At 44.7% G+C, this 5,972-nt stretch overlaps 1 non-coding gene across 1 annotated transcript; it reads right to left on the reverse strand.

The window, feature by feature from the left end:
• Window positions 1-294: 294 nt before the first annotated feature.
• LOC121999046 lies at window positions 295-450 on the reverse strand. The gene has a single exon (XR_006116791.1). It is a non-coding gene; the product is annotated as a 5.8S ribosomal RNA (ribosomal RNA).
• Between the last annotated feature and the right edge of the window lie 5,522 nt (window positions 451-5,972).

The following is a 5,972-nucleotide window of genomic DNA, read 5'->3' on the forward strand; positions in this document are numbered from 1 at the left end:
CGCTTATTTATATGCTTAAATTCGACGGGTGGCCTCGCCTGACTTGGGGCCACAAGTTGATGGACACGACACTTTCTTTCTTTCGCTCGGTGCAGCAATCACGTAGGGTTTCTAGAGGACTCGTCCGAAAACGACGGGGACAACATTCTGTTCCCGCTCACGACGATCAACACCCGTCGTGCCCCACGACTACCGACTTGCCCGCTCTTCGGCCGATTGTGCCCGAGGGCACACAGGGCCAATTTCCGCGCTCGGCACCAACCGACAAGGCATGGAGCAAAGGCAACGATGCTATGACACCCAAGCAAGTGCGCCCTCGGCCGCAAGGCCTCGAGCACAACTTGTGTTCAAAGACTCAATGTTTCACGAGATTCTACAATTCACACCAAGTATCACATTTCACTACGTTCTTCATCGATGCAAGAGCCGAGATATCCATTGCCGAGAGTCGCTTGATTGATTCCGAGGAATCTCCGACACATTGGGCTCCCCTGCGCACGCCAAAGGGCCCTCCGCTTCCGAGTTCATTGTTCGTTAGTGTCGATCGCACCGAGCTTCGATCAATCGCCCACCGATGTGACGTGGGTGGGGCGAAGAAAGGGACACATTCACGCATTCACAATCATCCGTCATTCTATATGCTCTCTCAACAATGATCCTTCCACAGGTTCACCTACGGAAACCTTGTTACGACTTCTCCTTCCTCTAAATGATAAGGTTCAATGGACTTCTTAAGACGTTGCGAGTGGCGAACCACCCATGCCCTCCCCCCCGATCCGAACACTTCACCAGACCATTTAATCGGTAAGAGCGACGGACGGTGTGTACAAAGGGCAGGGACGTAGTCAACGTGAGCTGATGACTCGTGCTTACTAGGAATTCCTCGTTAAAGACCAACAATTGCAATGATCTATTCCCATCACGATGAAATTTGTTAAGATTACCCTCACCCGACTTATGAACCTTTTGTTTCTTCCTAAAGATAACCAATGAAAGGAAACAAGCAACAGCAATGACAAGAAAATGCACGACAATAATGCAGAGAAGAAATGTAGAGAAAATGCAATGACAATGTAGACAATGCGATGCATGAGAGAAGTGATGTGCCACAAAGGAACACACAACACACAGAGATTAGCACCCCAGGGTTAGAAATAAGAGCCAAAAAAAAAGGAATGAAAATAGAGTGAAAAGATTACCTAGGGTTCAGAGTTCTCATGATGTGTGGGCGATGCAGAGATGAAGGAAACTGAGTGGCTCCGTTCGCCGAGAGAGAGGAGCGGAGATGGAAGAGAGATGGGAGGACGCCCTTCGCCAGAGAGAACCGTCGGAGAGGACGGCCAACCCAGGCAGGAGAGTCGCCGGGTGAATCGTGCAGGCTAGGGCACGGGACGGAGTCGAGAAGAAATGAGAGCGAACTTAGGTTAACAGTGATTGAAGTTGGGCTTTAAATTCCCAATGGATCGACCGATCAATTGAGAGTAAGTGAATTGATCGGTCGATCGATTCACAAAGCCTCTATGACGGAAATGCATTTGAATCGATCCATCGATCGATTCAAAAATGATGAATCGATCCATTGATTGATTCAGATGGCTTCTGTGGGAATCGAAATCGCATCTCAATTAATCCATTGATCGATTGAAACATCCTGAATCGATCCATGGATCGATTCAGATGGCTTCTGTGAAATCGAAGATGCATCTCAATCGATCCATTGATCGATTGAAGCACCCTGAATTGATTCATTTATCGATTCAACTACCTTTTATGGTGAAGTGCGAGCTCCCCAATCGATCGACCGATCGATTGGGGAATCTAATATTACTGCAGTTCAGAAAATTTTCAGATCCGACTTTTGAAAATGCACAACTAATTGTACACTACTCCAAAAAAACATGAAATTTCGTCTACACACTATATATGTTGCATATTCTCAAGGAAACATAAGGTTTGACACAAACGACTTTTATTCTTGAAGATTGACACAAAATTGAAAAATTATCGAAAACTTCAACATATTAGTAGGTTCGTATCTAACTATTCAATGATAACTCCCATTCAAACACAAACTGCAACCAAAGTTTCAAAAATAAGTTGTATACATATTGTAAATATAAAATTTCCAATCATATTCAAAGGGCTATGCACACATTAATTTTGCACAAACCTTCCCAATGATTGGTCCAATTAAGGATCAATGTGACTAGATGTCATATTAGCTCAAAGTCATGTATCATGACGAACATGTTGAACCAAAAACATCATCCTAATCATCTCACATGATGTCTAATTGAAGAGGTACACAAGCAAGACTTCTTAGGTCTATTGTGAGATGCAAAAAGGTAAATGCATAATGTGATGTGGGAGCATGTAATGCGATACTCACTATTCGACAAAACACATACCAAGTTCTCTCCTAATAGAGGTGAACTCTGCTTCGGGTAAAGGTTTGGTAAAAATATCGGCAAGATTAGATTTAGATTCAACATAAAGTAGTTCAATGTCTCCTCTTACCACATGATCTCTAATGAAATGATGTTTCACTTCAATGTGGTTTGTCCTAGAGTGGTGCACCGGATTTTTGGTTAAGTTGATGGTGCTAACATTATCACACAAAACCTTAACTTTGGAATAGTGACGCTCATAATCTTCTAAAGTATGCATCATCCAAAGTAATTGAGCTACACAACTACCCATGGCCACATACTCGGCTTCGGTTATGGACAAGGCCACACAAGGTTGTTTTCTACTACTCCAACTTACAAGGGAAGATCCAAGAAATTGATATCCACCGCTAGTACTCTTTCTATCTAATTTGCAACCCGCATAATCGGAATCGGTGTACCCAATCAACTCAAAATTCCTAGTCCTAGGATACCAAAGACCTACATTAAGTGTACTCTTTGTTGGTGCGGAAAGCATCCGACGATCGAACCTAAGTTTTGATAATGGTAAAGGATTCAAAGTTAAGATGTGTGGTGATCTAACGGTCTGAATGAGATTGCAGGAAAGTCCTAACTGTACTTAAACAAAAGCCCTAGCTACGGTTAGACAAGGTGAAAACCTAGGGGGTGGTAACCCTAGGTCATAGGGGGTGGTAACCCTATGCGTAAAGTCTTGGTGGGTCGAGTGCTTCAGGCAAAAGTCCTGGGGGGGGGGTAACCCTAGGTGGAAAGTCCTGGTGTCGCAAACCAGGTGAAAAATTGGACCAGCCGGGAAGCGGAAGTCCAGCAGAAAGTCCGGAAGCATCGAGCACCGAGCAAAAGTCCAGTCGATCTGGAGGATCGCACTGGCATTAGGTAAATCTCCTGAGTGGAGTAGGTGAGGACGCGCTCCCCGTAGAGGGAACAGTAGGCGTCGGGTCGACCTAGGGTTTCCGGTTGGAAATCCGAAGTCAGACCCGGACAGTCCGGAGACTGTCATTATATTCTGTTATCATATTTACTGTTGTTTTGTGCTAACTTTGTTTTGCAGGGTATGTGTTTGGGACTAACACTTTTGCAGGAGCAAAGGAGCACAAGTTTACCTTGGATGAACAGTGTCCGAGGCGCCTCCATGGAGCTTGGAGGCGCCTCGGGTGCAAAAGATGAGCTGGCTGCGAAGCAGGCTTGGAGCCGCCTTGGACTGGAGGATGAAGGCGCCTCGGGTGCAAAAGATGAGCTGGCTGCGAAGCAGGCTTGGAGGCACCTTGGACTGGAGGAGGAAGGCGCCTTGAGGAAGCATGAAGGCGCCTTGAACCTGATAAGGTTCGACCAGTTCAGCCCCTATCTCAGCGTATTACTCGGCCAGCATGGAGGCGCCTTGGATGGCTTTCAAGGCGCCTTGAACACCCTTTATAAGAGAGTTTCGACTAGCAGCTCAGTACAACTCATTCCAAGTGATCCTCTTGCTGCGTGCTGCTAAATCAACGACCCGGAAGTGCTGCGACTTGACACCGATGACCCGGAGCTTCACTTTTTCATCCATTGTTGTCTGTATAAGATTTCTGGTTTAAATTAAGATGTAAATTGTTATACTTGTAAACCTTATCGAGATTATAGTTGTTGCCCACGGAAAGCTATCAAGGATCGCGGGCCTTCGAGTAGGAGTCGATCTAGGCTCCGAACGAAGTAAATCCTTGTGTTCTTTTTGTTTGCTTTTATTTATTCCGCTGTGTGTTTTAACTCCGATAGTTTTACAATTCCGAACCGAGTGAAAGCCACGAGCGCTATTCACCCCCCTCTAGCGCGTCTCGATTCAACAATTGGTATTAGAGCGGGGTCATTTTGAATCGGTGCAACCACCATTCAAAACAATTTATTTTTCGTGGTATTTTCAGATTTTTCGGAGTCAATTAGAATTTAGCTTTATAGCTATATTCTAATTCTTTTCTCGAATCAGTTTTAGCTCGAAGTTGGTACAACACCACTCGAGATCGTTTTCTTTTAAATACTTCCCGCACTACTAATCCAGGACCAAGTCCTGGAAATTTTTTTGTCGTTCATTTTCTTCATAGTTGATCTAAAATGGCCCAACAAGAGGGTTATAGCACTGTCCGTCCCCCGCTCTTCACCGGAGAGGACTTTGGTTACTGGAAGGGCAGAATGGAGAACTTCCTGAAGATCCAGTTCGAGACGTGGATGATCGTCAAGACTGGCTTGGATCTGCCAACGGATAAAGACTGCAATCCTACACCCTGCGAGGACTGGGAACCTGCATTAATCAAGAAGGTGGAGGCAAATGCCAGAGCAACTTGTACCCTCCAGTGCGGATTAACAAAGGAGGAACTAAACCGCGTCGATCCATTCTCAAGCGCCAAGGAGTTATGGGAGAAGCTGATCGAGCTTCACGAAGGGTCCTCCGATACCAAGGTAAGTAAAAGAGATCTTTTACTTAATAAATTATATAATCTGAAAATGCAAGAAGGTAAGATGGCAAGTTCACTGCACGTAATAATTCAAGACATCCTCAATTCTCTCCACGGAATCGGGCAAAAGGTAGAGAATCGGGACGTCATAAGGTACGCACTAAACTCGTTTCCGAGGAGCACATTGTGGGAAGCAATGGTAGATGCCTACAAAGTCTCCAAGGATTTATCTTCAATAAAGTTAGATGAATTATTCTGTGAGTTTGAATTACATGAGCAGACTAATGCACAGCCAACCGAGAAAGGGGTTACTTTGGTTGCAGGTACCAGTCGAACGCGTGAATCTAGATCACGACAAAGAATTGAACCAGAGTCAGAAGAAGAACCCGACTCAAATGATGAAGATGAAGAACTAACAACCGAGCTCATGAACCTTGTGAAGAGACTCTACAAGAAGAAGAAAGGCTTCAATAAGAGGGACCTAAAGAAGTTAGTCCAATCCAAGGAGGCCCAACCAAGTTCTAAGGTAAAATTCGAAGTGATCTGCTACGGGTGCAACCAGAAGGGGCACATTAAAGCCAACTGCCCTAATCAAAAGGATGCAAAGAAGCAAAGAAAGAAGAAGGTCTTAAAGGCGACATGGGACGAATCTTCCTCAGAAGATGACGATGACGAACTCGATCAGACGAGTTTACTTGTGTTGATGGCCCGGGACTAAATCAACGAATCCGAGAGCGAGATCGAGTCGGAGGCCGAGTCCGAGCGAAGCCACGGATCCATATCCGTATCCGTTTTCGAAGGGCCCGATCCCTCTGTAAGTATCCCTCGACTCAATAACTTAGTCAATTATTTATTACGAAAAAGCTAAGTCAAATCTTAGAATTAAGTCACTTTTAAAGGAAGTAGTTATCCTTAAAGAAGTGACTGACTCCAAATCTTTGACTGAACCAGTTCAGACTGAAAACTCAACTCAAGTTCAAAAACATGAAGAAGAGAACTCCAATCTGAAAACTCAAGTCAAGGATCTGGAGAAAACACTAGAACGATTTTCTTTAGGTTCCAAGAATCTTGACCTAATTCTTGGGACACAAAGAGCCGTGTACAATAGAACTGGTCTAGGATT

The sequence above is a fragment of the Zingiber officinale genome, chromosome 6A, assembly GCF_018446385.1.
Source record: "Zingiber officinale cultivar Zhangliang chromosome 6A, Zo_v1.1, whole genome shotgun sequence".
Classification (NCBI taxonomy): domain Eukaryota; kingdom Viridiplantae; phylum Streptophyta; class Magnoliopsida; order Zingiberales; family Zingiberaceae; genus Zingiber; species Zingiber officinale.